Source organism: Garra rufa, chromosome 15 (assembly GCF_049309525.1).
Source record: "Garra rufa chromosome 15, GarRuf1.0, whole genome shotgun sequence".
Lineage (NCBI taxonomy): Eukaryota > Metazoa > Chordata > Actinopteri > Cypriniformes > Cyprinidae > Garra > Garra rufa.
In genome coordinates, this window is record NC_133375.1 from 36,070,461 (window position 1) to 36,090,440 (window position 19,980).

General features: G+C 35.1%; 1 protein-coding gene across 1 annotated transcript in view; it reads right to left on the minus strand.

Annotated features, from left to right (window-relative positions):
• plxna3 (plexin A3) overlaps window positions 1–19,980 on the minus strand; it is a 199,168-nt gene that overhangs the window by 47,567 nt on the left and 131,621 nt on the right. The gene's annotated exons all lie outside the window — the stretch shown is intronic.

Genomic DNA, 19,980 nt, shown 5'->3' on the forward strand with positions numbered 1-19,980 from the left:
GTTTTTCCTTCTAGAGCAACAGTGAGCGTTTGAACCTTCTGTAATAGTTGCATATGAGTCCCTCAGTTGTCCTCAGTGTGAAAAGATGGATCTCAAAATCATACAGTCATTGTTGGAAAGGGTTCAAATACACAAAAATGCTAGAAAAACACAGAATTTGTGGGACCTGAAGGATTTTTTGGCAGTTTAACTGTTCAGGACAAACAAGGGACTCATGAACAACAATCACTAAACGAAAAAACACAGCTGTGGATCATTCAGGTAACAACATAGTTTTAAGAATCAAGTGTGTGTAAACTTTTGAACTGGGGTCATTTTTATAAATTCAACTATTAGTTTTTCTTGTGGACTATATGTAAATGTCTTTTATGTGAAATATCTTATTCAAAGTCAAGTATGATCACTCTTATTTTGGTTAAATAATTAACATTTTGCAGATTCTGCAAGGTGTAAGCAAACTTTTGACTTCAACTGTACATACATAAAAATAAATAAAACACAGATACAGTAAATATATGTTGCTAAAAATAACTAGCAGAAAAACGGCTTGTTAAGTCGTGATATGGCATGTCTCCAGCATGCGGCTGCGGCCCGTCAGGTGGAGCAGAAAGCAGGTGACGGCGGTTTTTACTGTCTGGGTTTTAATTAGCAACAACACTGAGAGCACTTAGCCAACGCAACCCTGAGAGAATATCGCTGATCAGGCTCATCGATCGGCGGCTGCTTGCTTAAGAGACTTCAAGACGAGATGAGGAGTCCAAGAGAACTCGAGTAAACCTACCAGAGCGAAGAAGCTCCGGCTTCAGCGTTACAAACCGCCACGACGGCACTTTAAAGTTTCATTTCCTCTGAATAGATTAACACATGGTATATTTCAAAGGAGAAACCAACACACTGTTTTGTACTGAATGTAGTCGCTGGTTTTCCAAATGATTTATACTTTGCTTTATTAATGCATCCAAATTAGACTACTAAAATACCAGCAATTTTATTTAACAAATGAGAATTTTTTTACAGTACAAAACAACGCAGCTGCTGTGCAAATAAACAGCGCTATTCATTCTTACTGCATTCTCCCTCAGTAGTGAAAACGGCACTGCGTTTATTTCCATTTATGGCCAAACCAAAATCTATTTTGGAAAAAAAAGCGAAAGAACACCCTGCCTCGAAAAAACCTCATGCCTCGGCCGGTCATTAGGGCCGATTGAAACGTCAGCTGTTACATCAGCGTTCATTCAGCCATACAGCCCAGATAAATCACAACAGAGAAAACAAGCGGTGCCACATCGCTCTCCAGCCGTCCGAGAGGCCCTGAAGAGTGGAAAATGGCCCTCGGTGGTGTGTGCGGTAAAGCCCGAGTCTTTCTGCAGCTGTTCTGAGGGGGAAAAAATATCTGGGAGGAACTCAAGCGAGCTCTGCAGTGGAAAAGGTGGTGAAAAGCTGAACTAAACCTCACTCAACCTGTTGACGCCAAGCACCCAGCAGTCATACATCTCTATGAGACGCAGCTGCTGTGGTCTTAATTGGGGTCAATTACAGATGACCCGCATACTGGCATACAGGTCGCAGAGGTCACGACTTCAACATCATTAACTTATCTTGGAATTTGTTGGGCTGTTATGCACTCAAGCTCGAAGAAAAAGGCCTGAGGTACTAACGCACGTCATAAAATGGGGCACAATTCAAGTAGCTATAATGCATTTTCATAGAGCATGTCAGTAAATGTATGCATTCGACAAATTAGCATATTCTTTGTTGCTGGTTAATTTCATCCAATCGGATGAAACGAGCAGAACGGATGTGTAAATCTTTTGTAAAACAATTCTGACATAAATTGTCGCACTGAATGGGAGTATTTACATAATAATGGTTGCATGAACAATGCATGAAGGAGGCCTAATGAGACTCTTTCTATAAAACTTCTTAAATTGTGTTTTCTGAAAATAAAAGCATCTTTGAAAACAGAAATTACTAATGCATATAGCCTTTGCTTCTGCTTAAGAAATCTGTGAGAAGACTATTTATATAAATAAATATGTATATATAACTAAGACTGGAAAGTTATATAATAATGTTAATTAAACTTTTCAGCCTTGTTTCAAACTAAATTGATGTAATGTAATGTAATACTATATAACATAATATAATATAATGAATAAAATAATTATTTACAAAAATATTAAATATATTGTAAAGTAAGAGGAAAGTTACTTTAAAACATTTAATATTTTTGTATTTTATTTTTTTTCTTTATTTCTTTTTAACATTTTTGGCATTAAAGTAATGTGTTTTCTTGTCTACTGCTTCTCCTCTGTTATATAATATAATATACTAAAAAATGTTATATATAAAAAGTTAATTACACTTTCCAGCCTTGTTTAAAACTAAATTGATACAATATAATATAATAATTATATATAAACTTTCAGCCTTTGTTGAAAAATATATTTAATATTTTGATGTTTAAATATATTTATTTTATTACTTTATTTATTGTATTATTATTATTTACTACAATTTTGACATTAATGTGATGTGTTTTCTTGTCTTTTGCTTCTCTGTTATAATATAATATAATATAATATAATATAATATAATATAATATAATATAATATAATATAATATAATATAATATAATATAATATAATATAATACAATACAATACAATAGAATACAATAGAATTAATTAAAAATAAAAATAAGAATTTATAAATATATGAAACTTTCCAGCCTTAGCTGAAAAATATATTTAATACTTTTTTACTACATTTTTAAATATATTTGTTTATTTAAAGAAAAGTTCACCATGGCACTCTAGTAAAATAAAAAGCCTATATTTGTTTATTTTATTACTTTATTTATTGTATTTTTATTATTATTTTATAATTATTTGCAATTATTTTTATAATATAATATAATATAATAAAAATAAAATAATATATATATATATAAACTTTCCAGCCTTTAAAAAAAATATCTATTTTAGATTTTGATATTTATAAATATATTTATTTCTTTATTTATTTGATTATTAATATTATTATTACTGTTATTTTTTTAATACATTTTTGTCATTAAAGTGATGCGTTTTCTTGCCTATTGCTTCTCCTCCGTTGAAAGGTTTGCTTTGAGGAGATTAGCCTGCGTGTGTAAATGGGTGGAAGCCTTTGTGTTTGCCCATACAATACCGCTTATCTCTGCCAGTAGTGAATTGATTTTCCTCCGGCTTGTCTTCCCACTGTATCGCAGCGTGTTATGTGTAGACAGCCTGGCCTGGTTCTGTCAGAGGCCTCACTGGAAATGACTGGCAAACGACAGCAAGGTAATCTTACCTCTAAAACCGTCCTCAATTTATCAGCAAAGCCGAATGCGCAAAAAACAACCCAAGACGGCTGCTATCACAGGGATAAAGGCCTTTTTCACCATTCAGATTGAGCATTGCACATTTCCTTGGGGTACATTTCAATCCCGTTTGCATGTTTAATCAAAGGTTATAATATCTGCAAGCGGCACGTGGGGTTTTTAAAGAGAACACTCTTAAAAATTGCCGTGCTCAATAATCCACTTATTGCAGCTAAGTTAATACGCCACTACCGTTTATGGCAGCAGCAGCTATGATGAATAACCGGAGATATTGACTCGGGGGGAAAAAATGCTGCTTCTCGAAAAAGCAGAAATTAAGTGATTGCAATTAATTCAAGTGGAACTCAGTGGAACCAAGTATTTAGTCTTTAATAAGTTTTTATTGTTTAAAAGATGTTTTCATAGACCTTATCTCTCTGTATACGCTCGGCTCCAGTTGACCTGTCAATGGCGTCTCCTTCGAGTGACAGAATGAAAATCAATATAACTTAATGATAGAGGACCTGTACATTTAATTAAGTTACAAATTGAACCAGACTCAGCACAAAAAGACACAGCGGCATCAATGAGCCCCCGCATTACTTTACGCTAACCTAATTACTGAATCATAGCTATCCCATTACTAACGACAGTCCAGTAATAACAGCATATAATTCACTTCACCGAATGTTGCGTCATGGGCTAATTTCTAGGTTGGGAGAGGGGAATTCTGGGTTATGATAAAAGATACAACTGCTGTTAGTCCAACTATGATGCGATTTGGTTTGGTTGAGAGCCACTGGAAATAAATAACGGTACGAGTAGCTTTAGGAGGATAAGGAAAGGCGGCTACATGGCAGTGATGGACAAAGTACACAAATCATGTACTAGTAAAAGTACATTGAATCCTTGAATATTTTTTATAATCCTACTGCTCAAATTACCCAGGATACTCTCAAAATAACCACTATACGGAGTAAGGATATCTTATTGTTGTTAATATGGACTACGTTGACGAAAGTGATGTAGTAATGTTCACTGTGAAGCTTACACTATGATGCACCTGAGAGAAAACAGATTTGACCATCTTTTTTCCTCAGTAAGAAAAAGGTGTTTTAAAGCTTGTTGTTTTGCAGAACATCACAGTTATATATAATATGAGCATAAGGCCTAAAGTTAGGAGGAACATTTTAAGGAAAATATAATTATATTTTCAAAATGATTTCTGTGTTGTAAAAACACCCCTGGCCAAATGCCCCCAGAGGACATCACTTTCCACTTTGATAATTACTGTAGTTACCATTAGTGTTGGGCTAGTTACTTAAAGAATGTAATATATTACTCATTACTAGTTACTCCTTTCAAAGGTTACTTTACTTATTACTTTCTGGCAACAGAAATTACACTACTAGTTACATTACTTTTTCTTTATGCCACACAGAAGTTGTACACATACAATTCTTCTAGAATGTCACTTTTTCGTACATAAAGTATTTTCATAACGTAAAATTATGGTTCAACCACTGATGGCAGATGAACTATTTTGACAACGTCTTTTATACTTTGCTGGGCCTTGACAGTGTTATTTACCCGGCAGTCAGTGGGACAGCCACAAAGCCCGCATTTTTTTTTTTATCCAAAATATCTTAAAGGGGTCCTATTAAGCTTTTTCACTTTTTGAATGTTAGTCAGTGTGAGGTGCGTATGTTTGGACATAAAAAAAAATCTACAAAGTTACAAATCTCAAAGTCCACTCCAAAGGGAGATATTTCATTAAAAAAAAAAAAAAACCTTTTCAGGACTACAACTAACAGCTCCTTTGGACTACACAGCATTGCTTTGTATAAACGCAAGCATTGACTGCATTGGCCACGAAATGCTCCGGTCACCGAGCCTCAGAGCCGTGCTGTTGAGGTATAGAGGGTCGAAACGAAGCGGCTACCTCCCGCTCTCTCTATTGAAACCAACACGGAAGTGACTTAAACTGCAATTCATCGACTGGCCGCTAGAGACTGGTTTCAAAAGGGAGTCAATCCCATAGATTCCCCGTGTTAAACTGCCCAACTTTACAGCAGAAAAATATGTTTACAGTCTGGTATAAAAAGTGGTTTTGGTCTATACAGCTAATTTTTAAATTTAAGGGCGTGGCCACTTGAGTGACTGGTCGATTGCCGCTGCGGTTACCACTGTCACACTAGGCGGGCTTGTTTTTAGCAACCAGCTCCACCCACGTCCCGCCTCCTTGCCCATTTTAGATTATCCTGGAGTTATGCACAGTGACATGATTCCAAGATGGCGACGACCAACTCCTGCCCACTAATGCTCCTCAGAAACCTATGGGTGAAGTCATGGACACTACATCCATATTTTTTACATTCTATGGTCAAAACACATGCGGCGCCGCGGCTGATGTAAACACAAGCATTGACTAGAGTGACGATCATCAGTGACCGCGTCTGAGCCGTAGACGTGTGCGGTGTGTGGTATTAGATTTATTCATCATACAGTGTAGATAGCATCACTAGCCTTATGCTGGAGCTGATTTCAGGCACATAAATAATTAAATGAATTAGCACAATAATGATAATATCATGCATCGGCAATCTCAAAGGCTGTTGACCTCCATGTATCCTAGGTGTATATGAATTCCTTCTTTCAGACGAATGCAATCGGAGTAATATAAAAAATTATCCTGGCACTCCCAAGCTTTAGAATGGCATGGACTGGTGTTTCTCTCCATCAGTCCAAAACAGGTCCGATAAAGTGCACCGATCCATAAATAAAAGTGCCTCACATGGCTCCGGAGGTCAATAAAAGCCTCCTGTAGCGAACCGATGTGTTTTTGTAAGAAAAATATCCATATTAAAAATGAAAGAATCACTTTAGTCTAGCTTGTGCAGTTGTACACGGAACTTGCTGCTTTGTGAAGGGATGTGGCCTTGGACTGAACGCCAATCGCAACGCAGTGGGACTGTTAACCAATCACAACACATTTCGCTTTTCGGAAGGCTGGCCTTTATCAAACCCAGAACTAATCAAGCCATTTGTACCAGGCTGCGGAGAAAGCTATTTGTAATAATGTAAATTATGTAAAAAATAATGTGTTTTTCGAACCACCAAGCATGTTCTAGTGCACCCCTAAACAAAATAAAGACTTTGTAAAAGTGCATAGGACCCCTTTAAATTGTGTTCCAAAGACAAACGACGTAATGAGTGATTAATGACACAATTTAAATCTTGGGGTGAAGTAACCTTTTAAGTACAGTAACAAAGTAAAACACCTTTGTTACTGTCCACCATTGCTGCACAGATGCACGAGCATCACGTGTCGCCATAAATGAGCGGTGCGCGATGACCTAAAGCATTTTTCTGGTGGAAGGATTTCTAGCACAGCTGAGCCTCTTAATACACGGAGAAACACTCAGGGTGCAGTTAATGCCATACTTTACGCCTGGGACATATACAGTGGATTGATCACCGCATTAGTTGATCAATTTATTTTAATAAAGCCCACCTGCTTCCGCACGACAACCTAATAGAAGCACAACTGAAACAAGTAACGGAAGAAACTTTTTTGGCCGTAGCCAGATGCTGACTGTTCGCATGCAACCCAGGTGATCGTTAAAACACGTTTCTCTCGGTAGTGCTGTACAAAACGGCTAATGCCTGATTGAGCACTTGATGAGAATAATAGAATAATGAGGGTGAGGTGGTTCAAAATGCCTGACAAAAATAACATGTAAGTGTTTTTATTCAAAAAGCTTCCGCTACCCTGCATCGAGGATAATGGGGTTCTTTGTGAGGGCCCTCTCCATCAAGAGCCTGGTTCAGAACTTGGGCATTGTGTAAAAAAGGCCTTTGGCGGTACGTTTCCCCGGTAACACGGCCGGTGCCTGTCGCTAAGGGGTCAGCGGCGCTTAGCAACACTTACGCTCATGGACTCATTTGGAGTATTTTGCACACCTCTCTCTTCTTGGAAAAAAAGAAAAGCGAATTTCTTTGGATTTCGCTTCAGCCGAGCAAAAAGCACATCAAGTACAGATGTTTTTTTTTATTCATGACTAGAATAAAATTAAAAAGTACACAGAGAAAGCAGGTGCTTATTATGTTCCGGCAGGGACGGGAACATTTATCTTTTGTCTGTCAAGTGCCGTACTGTATGAGCAGATGACGTATCAAACCTATGTTCAAGGTATAGCTAGTGATTCTAGAAAAAAATTAAAGCTGCAAGCAGCGTTGACCGGGCCCTCGCCGCCTGGCAGTCGCCATCCCGATAGCATCAGGAAAACGGTGCCCAGTTGGCACATGCATTCACAGTAACCCTTTGGACTAACCCTAACTGTCTCTCCTCCTGTCTGACTCTTTCTCTTGCCACCCATCCCCCCTCCTTACACTCAGTCACTTACCACACAAACACACACATAGAGTGCAGAGCAGAGTGAGATCAGATATGTTTTTTAATTTTCTTTCATTCGTGGAGTTTTGTATAATTATGAAATGAACTGTGTTTAATCAGAATGAATAGTTATTTGTATGAAAAAAGTTTCAAAGAGTTAGGATGCTGCACTTTAAATATATAATAAATTATTGAAAATTGAAAATGGAAAATGAAATTCTAGGCACGCTATCTGCCTCAAAAACCCAGGAAACAAATATTTGAATGTATTTTGTATTTTTATTTATTTGCCATGGCAACAGCATTTGATGCATCAGAGACGCCTTTACAGACTCTCATCGGCCGTGTTTTTACATCATTCTGATGAAGTTTGAAGAAAATCGAGTACAAATATATTGTTCGTTGTTCGTTTGTGTATTAGTTCATTAACCATTGTTAACAAAAGAGACCCTATTTTAAATAGTTACCATGTTTTATGATCTACAACCATTTTTAAATATTATTTTAATGATCCATAAGCATCTGTGAAATAATTGTAAACAAATATATTAAAAATAAATACATATTAACTTAGTTGATGTATTTGTTTCTCATTCTAATTAAGTGAACTGAGCAGTATAGTGTCATACTTATAAGATTTTTTGTTCTATCAGTGAGAGTCTATATATGTATATAAATCATATATTTTTTTCCTTAAAAGATTAAAAAAAGATTTTAATGCTCTTTAAGCACCTATACAAAATAATTATGTAAAAGTACACTGACAGAACAGTATATATCAACTGATTCTATGGATTATTTTCATTCTTATACACTGAGAATGAGCTAAATAGCATTATTGTTCAAACGATTCCTTATCTTATGAGGACCTCTAGTGTTCATCCCTGGTACTAGAGCTTTAATCTGACAATTTATATGACACTTTTAATGTTTTTGGGGCCTCTGAGCATGATAACATTTTGAAACTATACGTATTTCCTAAGAATTTCTTGTTCTTTATATGTAAAAAGTTTTGATGAGTTAGAATAATGCAATTTAAAGATATATGGAAATAACTCTCCATCTTTTTTACTGTTACTTTCATAAATCACCACATCAACACCGTTCAAGATATCACAAAGCCGTTCACATTTTAACATCTTCAGTATCTTGGCACCATGTTGACAAAGTTTGGTGTCTGATTCTGCTATGAGTGATATGAATTTATTCAGCTATATTTTTTCCAAAAATCCACATTCAAATCAAAATAGCTGACTTCCTGTTGGTCGTAGCTAATGGGTGTAAATTTTTTGCAAAAAAAATCTGGTGACCAAAAATTATTAGGCTGTAGTTGAGAACTGTTAGTTTTATGGACAGTTAGAATGTTTTGTATATGCAGACAAGGGCTTTATGATGGGCCTGATTTGAATTTAGAAAAAAAAATAAATTCTTAAACATGTTTGAAGTTCTTAATAGATTTCACTGTTGCACATTTAGTCTTTTTATTTTTTTACAGTAATGTGCATTTTGCAGTTTGTTTACATGGTGTACATTGGATGCACATATTTATGACTTCTTGTTACAGTATTTATTTAAAATAAAAGTTGTTTAAAATAAACAACTGTGTGCACCCTATTATTAATGTAGATGTGTATTTCAGTAATAAACTTAAGTAGGGGAGTTTTAAGTTACCAGCATTTATATCAAAATAGTGATCCCATGTCTGCAAAACTAACATTTTAAATGAAATATTGATAGCTAATCGATATCGAATCGAATTGAATCGAATCGAAACCATAAAAATAACAATTGAATCGAATTGCCAAATTGGTCACAATACCCAGCCCTAATTCACATCCTAATGAATAAACAACCAAGAGTTTAAATATTCCCTTCTATCTCCTCCTCTCTGACTCTCTTTTTCCACCCATCCCCCCTCCCCACTGTCACCCTAACACTCAAAAAACACACACCCACTTACCACGCACACACATAAGTGCAGAGCAGAGAGGGATCAGATTTGTTTTTTAATTTTCATTAATTCATAGATCTTTGTATAATTATGAAATGAACGTTGTCTGATCAGAATGACTAGTAGTCTGTATGAAAAAAGTTTCAAAGACTTTGGATGCTGCACTTTAAAGATATAATAAAATTACGGCTATCTTTTTTTACTCCAATTTCAATCAATCACCACATCAACACCGTTCAAGATATCCTAAATCTGCTCGCAATTTAGAATCTTCAGAATGTTGGCATCATGTCAAAAAAGTTTGGTGTGAATTGGTTGGTTTTCCCGAGAGAAGTATATAAAATTCCACAGCCTGATTTTTCCAAATATCCACATTCAAATCAAAATAGCCGACTTCCTGTCGATCGTAGCTAATGGGTGTAAATTAGAAATGTTTCTGGCTTGATGAGATCAATATATGTACCGAGTTTGGTGACTGTAGGACAAACTAAACCCCCAACTTTTGTCAAAAGGTGGCGCTATGGAGCGCCTGCTCCACGCCCATTTATGGGCTTTTATCAGTGTCTAAAAATCATTAATACAGATGTGTGTGTGAAGTTTCATGAAATTCTGATTATTTTAAGTGGCTCCAAAACACAAAAAGCTAAAGTTAAAGTTTGACACGTTGCCATGGCAACATGATAAAAGTTATCGATAATGCAATTCACAGATTCTCATTGGCCGTGTTTCAACATTATTGAGAAGAAGTTTGAAGCAAATTGAGTAAAATTAAGAGGTTGATTTAAAAGCATTTAGAAAACGTTGCACTTTGTGCTGCCAGTTGGTGGCGCTATAACTTTGACTCCTAATAGTCACATCTCTGTGATCGGCATCATAAGATGAACAAACTGCTGAAGTTTGGTCAAAATCAGACAAAGTGTGTTAAAGTTATTAGACACTTCCTGTTTCTCATTTCTCGCCATAACTTTGTCGCCCCGCCACGGCCAAACCGTTCGAGATATCAAAAATCCCCTGGCAATTTTGCGTCCCCAATGTCTTGAGATCATGCTGACCGAGTTTGGTGGCCATCGGTGGAAAGGTCTAGGAGGAGTATTTCAAATTCCATTGCATGCGCTTTTTAGACATCCCTGAATAGCTGACTTCCTGTTTGGTGAAGCACGGACTGTGAGCACGGAAGTTGTTCGGCCCGATGAGGTCTATATGTGTATGAATTTTGGTGACTGTAGATCAATTGGTGTGCGCTCCAGAGTCCCTCAAAAGTCGCAATTTTTAACGCTGTGCCACGCCCCCCCCAGGTGACCCCCCCCATGTCAAAGTCTGTCCGGCCCTGATGGCCGCAGGTTCCAATGTGTGTGCAAATTTTCAAGAGTTTTCGTGTATGTTAAGGGCCCCAAAATCCCCCAAAACATTGAAAAAAAAATAATAATAATAATAATAATAATCCTTAGAAAAACAATAGGGCCTTCGCCCTTTTGGGCTCGGGCCCTAATGATCAAATATAACTTGCTATGACTTGCTGCCATCAGTGTTATCTGGCCATTTGCCAAATGCCATTTAGTTTTAGTCATATTTTAGTCATCTGAATTGTTTTAGTTTTAGTCTACAAAAGATTTAGTTGTCTAAAGTCTAATGGGTTTACTTGTGTAATGCATTTATTAAACATTTCTCTAAAATGACCAAACTCAATATATAGGTTTGATATGAAGTTTTTATCATGATAGACACAGATTTAACTGCTGTGACATGCAACATGCCTTTATATTAAAATTAAATGAAACCACCTCTCATATAGAAACAAGAAATTGGTCTTCTTTTCAAAGAAATTCAGTGGCTATATACAGGCTAATTATGCATTCTTTATAACAACTTGTTTACCACATTCTTCATTCTTTCAAGCAGACATATTTATTTAGATAAATACATTTAAATTAATCTTTATTAGGGCTACTAAAGTAATTTAGAAAAACAGTGAGATTTTTCTTTTATGCCAAAAATCATTAGGAAATTAATTAAAGATCATGTTACATTAAGATTTTTTGTAAAATTCCTACTGTAAACCTATCAAAATGTAATTTTTGATTAGTAATATGCATTGTTAAGAACTTAATTTGGACAACTTTAAAGGTGATTTTCTCAGTATTTTGATTTTTTTGCACCCTTATATTCCAGATTTTCAAATAGATGTATCTCGGCCAAATATTGTCCTATCCTAACAAACTATACATCAATAGAAAGCTTATTTATTGAGCTTTCATATGATGTATATATCTCAGTTTTGTAAAATTTAACCTTATGACTGGTTTTGTGGTCCAGGGTCACATATTCCATGTGACATCAGTGGTTCAACAGTAATTTTCTGAAGCTACGAGAATACTCTTGAGGTCTATGGAGGGTCAGAAAGCTGTTGGATTTCGTCAAAAATATTTTAATTTATGTTTGGAAGTTGAACAAAGGTCTTACAGGTTTGGAATGACGCGAGGGTGAGTGATTAATGACAGAATTTTCATTTTTGGTGAACTATCCCTTTAATTGTTTGAATGTGATCAGTGTTAAACCAGCTCATGAACTGAACCTCCTTGTCACACTGACTGCTACATACTGATTAATTTATTAGCTACAACAATTAGCATGTTGTTATATTATTGCAGCCATCAGCTTTCCCAGTACTTTACTAACAGAGTACAGTAAAGTCCTTTGTAGCGTATGTGATGTTATAGCCACACAATAGCAGCATTGAGATGCTGAAAAGGCAGCTGTTCGAATTCTAGGGTGAGGCAGGAATGGGAAACAACCGAGAAATTAGGGAAAATGCAGGGCCAGTTAACTTGATTTTTGTCAAAAATAATGACCCCTCAATTCCAACGCAAGCGAGAGACGTGCCCTGAGGGAGAGCACTTACATCAAGATAAGAGCAGATTAACTAGCTGTAATACAACACCAGTAGCTTGTGTGCCTTTGTCTTCAACGCTGTGAGGTCAATAAAAAAACACTACGATTCTCACAGGTGCAGAAGCTAAAGTTACCAGCTGCTAAAATTCTATGCTACAAAAATGTATTTAATAAAATTTTCATTCCAAAAAAACAAAAACAAACTGTGTGTATACAACACCAGGCAACATTTTTGGAACAGTAAGACTTTTAAATATTTTTCTCTTTTGCTTACCAAGCCTGCATTTATTTGATCCAAACTACAGGGAAAATCGTAACATTTTGAAATATTTTTTTTACAATTAAAAATAACTGCTTTCTATTTAAATATATTCTAAAATATAATTTATTTCTGTGATCAAAGCTAGATTTTCAGCATCATTACTCCAGTCTTTAGTCTTACATGATCCTTCAGAAATCATTTATTTTTATTTTTTTTTCTGGGAAGGAAATTATAGAAATGAATACTTTTATTTAGCAAGGGTGCTTTATAATGTTACAAAAGATTTCCATTTCAGATAAATGCTGTTATTCTGAACTTTCTATTCATTAAGGAAGCCTGAAAAAGCTGTTTTCAGGATAATAAATATAATTTAAAAAAAATTGAGCAGCAAATCAGAATATCATGATTTCTGATGCTAAAAAATGTAGCTTTGAAATCACAAGAATAAATTATATTTTAAAATATATTCAAACTGAAAACAGTTGTTTTAAATAATAAAAATATTTCAAAATTCGGTAACACTTTAGAATAGGTAACACCTATTAACTATTGACTAGGACTTATTAGCATGCATATTACTAGAATATTGGCCATTTATTAGTACTAATTAAGCACATATTAATGCCTTATTCTACATGACCTTATTCTACATCCCTAATCCTACCCAATACCTAAACCTAACAACTACCTTACTAACTATTAATAAGCAGCAAATTAGGACTTTATTGAGGGAAAAGTCGTAGTTAATAGTTAATAGGTGTTACCTATTCTAAAGTGTTACCCAAAATTCTACTGTTTTTGCTTTACTTTAGATCAAATAACTGCAGGCTTGGTGAGAGACTTTTAAAAACATTAAAAATCCTACTGTTCAAAAACTTTTGACAGGCAGTGTTTTTCAAAACATTTGGAATTGTAGTTTCAAAACATTTAAGTTAAAATTCACATTGAATAAATACATAAATGTATTTGACGGTCAGAAGTCAACTAATAAAATTCACACCTGTGATATCTGTAAAAACCAAAAAGACCAAAAATGTTCTATCGAAAAGAAAAAAAAAAAGACAGCAGCAAAAACGTGACTGAGCACAAATCTGAGGTAAACTAACTAAAGTCAAGTTTTTAACTAAAGTTAAAAAAAGCATACGAGAGAGAACAATAACCTCCAAAACCTCATCTCTTTTCTATTTGCTTCACCATCCAGTAAACGAACAGAGCTGTACATGTATGATTACATTTCTCGAATAGAGTACGAGAAAAAAAACAGCTGCCCATTTCATACGTGTTCTCAGGTGACGTGTAAACAGAAGATGAAACTGATTGATTGGCCATCGCCCATCCGAAGGCACTCACAATTTCATTAGCATGGACCCCACGGCCTCAAAGTCACCTGCCGTCGGCTCCCAGAAGACTATGCGCTGCCATTCGCCTTGACGGCCATATTGATCGATTCTGGACTGCCTCGTGTGAGAGAGAGGACACGTGCCGAGGAAGGGAGTGGCAGACAGATGATGACACACTCTCCTGGGAGTCGGTGTAATCTGTATCAGGTCCACGCTGATGTTCGATTGCTATTCAGGAAAGATGCATGTCACGAGAGAGATGATGTGCTTTTTCTTTACTGTGTCACTGGTAATCAGGCTATCAATTAATCTGTGCATGTCCAGACCAACACAGATAGCACAATGAGGTGAGGGACAAAGAGATTGAAGATAAAGGGGGGATGGGAGATGATGAGGAGAAACTGTGAGAAAGTCAGGGTTTGGTTTTCCATCAGAGTGAGGTAGAAACAAAGAGCTCAGCTAGAAGCATTGCAGTTTAACTTTATTGAGCAAGTTAGTTAAACTGTCCAAAAAGCAACAATTTAGGTTTTATTGCCGATTGTGAACATGCACAAAAATTTTAAAATTGTTTACAACAATATAATCTTGTAGCCCAAGTGTAACTCAATGTAATATTTTTTAAATAATTATTTTTATGGTGTGCCCTAACATATAGTGTCCTATATACAGAATACTACATGTTTTCATATATTCATCATTGTTCAAGAACTTTAAACACTATTTTTCAGGTCTTCAAGGAATATATAAAGCATATTATTCGTCAAATTCTTCAATTACTTAATTTAAAATGACAATAAATCAAAAAAACATGTCTTAATTTTAATTTTCCTAAATAAAGTCTTGTATGAGCCAATGTTATTGTTGTGTCATTAGATTACTGTTATTTTTCTCTCTTTTTTTTATTTAAAGTTCATGGTCTTTCAAGGACTTCAAGCACTATTTTTTCAAGTTTAAGGAATATGCAAAGGATAATGTTAATCAAATCCTTTATTAATTAATTAAAAATGTCAATAAATAAATAATGCCTTCATTTCAATAAACAAATTTGTGTGTTATTAGATTACTGTTTAGAAATCATTTTTCTCTTTTTTATTATTTAAAGTTCATGGTCTTTCAAGGACTTAAAGCACTTTTTTTTAGTTTTCAAGGAATATACAAAAGATATTGTTCATCAAATCCTTTACTAATTAATTAAAAATGTCTTCATTTCAATAAACAAATGTGGTTGTCATTAGATTACTGTTAGGTTTTTATTTATATTTAGAATTTATTTTTATATTTTTCATTTTCTTTTTATTTAAAGTTCATGGTCTTTCAAGGACCACATAATCTAAAATATCAATAAACAAATACATAAATAAAGGAAGAAAGAAAAACTTGTCTTCATTTTTTTTATTTTTATAAATAAATAAATACATACACAAATAAAGTCTGGTATGAACCAGTGTTATTTTTGTGCCATTAGATTACTGTTAGTTTTTTAATTAATATTTTGAATTAATTTTTTTTTATTTTTCATTTTAATTTTGATTTAAAGTAGGGCTGTCCCCGACTAAGAATTTTCATAGTCGAATCAGAATTTTCGAATCTTTCTATAGTCGACCGATAGTCGAATCATCTAGGCTTATGTGTGTGTGTGTGAATGGGATAGGAGGGACACGACACTATAGTCAGCAGGAGGGTAAAACAATTTTTATTTTATTTTACACACTGCACACAGCAACAACTTTTAATAAAGCGACCAAAACTGCCTGCCAACTGACAGACAAACTTATTTAGGTTTAAATAAAAAGACAGAACGCGTCTTTTAGTTCTAAAAACGCAAGGCGCACAGCACTGCCTTTTTTGCTAAGCAACGACCAAAACAGCTGTCCTGTCAGTCAAATCAAAGGATTATAGCGCGAACGCTCTAAAATCTATTTTTTTGCATTTAATTAAACTGTCATATTAGTAGAAACCCTAAATAATACAGCCCCTGGTTTCCCATGATAGACACCAAAGGTTTCTCCTCTATTTCTTGCAGTCTCCGGACTTTTTAAGCGACGGTAAACTTTCGAAGACCCGAAAGATTGGACAATGGGAAAGGACGCGAATAACGTTGGGCGTTTTTCCGCTCAGAGTTGATATTTTTTTTCAACTTCAGGCGCTCAGAGCGCTCCTGCAAAAACGCGAGGCGCCGGGGACGCATTAACGGAGCGCAGAACGCTCACTGCCAACAGAAAACCATTCAAAAGAGGCGCCTCCAACGGCAAAAACGCGTTCGGTGTGATCGCCGCCTAATCCCTGCCGTCCTCATCTCATCATGGATCAGGGCAAGTGAAAATTAAATCTGTCACAGGGGTGGTTGGATTTGTTCACAAACACGTTAAAAATATTTATTGAACGCTTCTTTCTTTTCACTTTTGTTTTTACTGCATTATCATAATCTAAGGCTGTATATAACTTAATATGTCCGTACAAAATCTAGCAGTTCTGTGTGCAGTTAGACATTGAGCACCCCTATATTGCCAAAATGGTGTGATGCTCGTTTCACCCGCGAAGATTCGACTGTGAGATCGGTGGTCGAATCAGGCTCCGCATATCGATGCATCGAATCTTCGACTATTCGGGGACAGCCCTAATTTAAAGTTCATGGTCCTTTAAGAACTTTAAGACATTAACACATTTTTTCAGGTCATATCATAAAATTATTTATTACATAATTTAAAAAGTCAATATAAATACTTAAATAAATAAAATAATAAATAAAAAAGTCTTCATTTTAATTTTTTATATAAATAAATAAATACATAAATAAAGTCTGGTATGAACCAGTGTTGTTTTTGTCAGATTACCGTTAGTTATTTTTTAAATAATATTTAGATTTTATTTTAAGTTTATGGTCTTTCAAGAAGCACTATTTTTGGGGTGGGGTTTTCAAAGAATTTAAATAGGATATTGTTCATCAAATTTATGAATGAAAAACATCAATAAATAAATAATAAAATATTTCATTTAAAATAAATAAAATTTATGTTATTTTTGTGCCATTAGATTACTGTTAGTTTTTTATTAATATTTTGAATGTATTTTTTTATTGTCCATTTTTATTTTGATTTAAAGTTCATCATGATGTTTTCTAATTTATTTATTATTGTTTCAAAATATGTCTATATACTGCATATTTTAAAAAATATATAAATATATATAAATAAAAAAAAATATATAATTATAATATATAATAAATATATAATTTATTTATATTTTTTTGCAAGCAACAAAACTGTTTCTGTTTTGTTTTCGGATTAGTTTTAGTAAACTATAATAACCCTGATATGAACTATTACACTTACATTTGCCTATATGGCAAATACTAAGAGGTAACAATCTACAATGGCTCAAAATGAACACTGGCCAAGTGCCAAATGTGAGTGAAAATCAGCATCAGTGAGTAAATAAGAACAGTATCATTACTTGATTGCAACAGGGTTTGCTTTAAGCACCTCTTGATTAAAAAAATAAAAATAAAATACAGTTCTTACAGTTCAAAAAAGCACATCAAGTACCCTGTATGAAATACATATTGCCCTACAATGCCATATACTATCTCTTACATACAGAAATCTATTTGTGTCACAGTTTTGCAGTCAGTGTGGACAAACAAGTCAACATCTTACTTATGACACGGGATGTAAGATGCTGTGAATTTGTCGGTTTCGCAAGATTTCATAAATAGAAGACCTGCACAGAAATCCCCATGTCAATATTCATCTGCGATAAGTAAATAAAAAACCTGTTGCCCTCCATATAGTCAATACGCGCCGGCATCATCACTGACAGGCGGCCCGGAGGACTCACTTTGCATCTAAATGCCTTCAGGTCCGAGGCAGCATTTAGACTGCACAAGTCGCTACGTTTCAATTCCAATTTAAATGCATAGCGCTGTCGGGGGCGGCAGCGCGGGTCAGAGACACGGAGACTGATGAACAGGAGGAGATGAGTCAAAACAGATGGAAGGACAACAGTTGCACCGGGGTCCTGCGAGGAGACCTTCGAACCGAACGAGAACAGCAGCATGTGTCATTCCCGGAAAGGGCGACAATCAATCCAGTAGCGGGGCGACGTGATCCTCATTATTAAATTGCGACGGGACATCAATTGTCTTGTCACAGGGTTCGGGCTAGTGGCTTGACCTCTGAACCCGTCAGGGTACAGAGATCAAAGGGCACACACTCCACCTCCAGCGTGGCAAATGGGGTTCAGCGCATTCCTTTTCACCGGGTCACGCTGTCGTGCCAAATTACGAGGCACGTCCAGCGCCTAGCTAATTATCTTACAAGATTCCCTGAGGTTACCGTGACAACCAGATGGGTCACAGACGGCAAGCGCCTGTACCGGCCGCATACGAAAGCGAACGGGAGGACAGTGAGAGAGATAGAGGGAGAGAGATTCTCAATGTCAACATCTTGACATGCTCCATTTTTCACCGGGATTGAGAAAACAACACTTTCGGCGTTATAAATTGATGTATTTGCCGATTTACCCGGATAAAGATTCGTATTTTTTTTTACGATCAGTGATTCAGCGAGAAGTCACCTTGGCTTTCTCGGCACACTTCAGACGAATTCATCACCACCTCTTTGCCCTACAAGCGACGATTTGCCGCTCATGCTAATTTTTTAAATGGAAAAATAATGTCACAAAGCCAAATATAATGAGAGAAAACAATGCATCTGCTCGTATGACAATTATTCAAATGCCATCTGGGGTGAGGCTACGCTTGGAAAAATACGCTGATTAATAAATGACATGCTTGCCGTTTAGGATACACTGAAAGCAATAGTTCACTCAAAAATAACACTTCTGTCATTATTATTTTCTCACCCTCGTGTCGATCCAAACCCATATGCTGTCATTTTGTTCTTTTTTTACGCTTACCACACAAAGTAAATAATCTTCACATAGATCATTTGAATTCAACTGCTGTTCCTAGGACTTACAAGCTCAAAAAAAAGCACTAGATGTTTTCTGAAGCTGTGTGTGGCAAACAGACCCAAGTTTTAGTCACTGTGCATTGAAAATCAAATATGGTGCCAATAATTTGATATTTTACCTATTCTGTGAATAAAAGTAGTTGGAATATCATAAATTAAAATATTCACACCATTTAGATCTTGCGCATTCAAAAGAACAAAATAGTGAAACAACATGCCAAAATTCACATGAAATAAACAGCTCGGGCTGTTAATATTTTCAATGTTTTTTAGTCTCTTATGCTCTTTTATTTTATATTTATTTGATTAAAAAATGTACAAAAAATATACAAAAATCTAAAATAGTATTGCCATTAAAAACAACTGTTTTCTATTTGAATGTATTTTACAATGTCATTTATTCCTGTGATGCAAAGCTGAATTTTTAGCATTGTTAGTCTACTGAGTCACATGATCCATAAAGAAAATATGGATAAAAAAAAATTTGTAAAAAAAAATGAATAGAAAAATCTGAAATATTATTGAAATTCAAAACAACTGTTTTCTATTTGAATGTATTTTAAAATGTAATTTATTCCTGTGATGCAAAGCTGAATTTTTAGCATTGTTAGTCTACTGAGTCACATGATCCATAAAGAAAATATGGATATAAAAAAAATTAAAAAAAAAAAAAAATGAATAGAAAAATCTGAAATATTATTGAAATTCAAAACAACTGCTTTGTATTTGAAGATATTTTAATATGTAATTTGTGTGATGCAATGCTGAATTTTCAGCATCATTACTCCAGTCTCCAGTCTTCAGCCACCTCTCATTTGAAAGTGCCC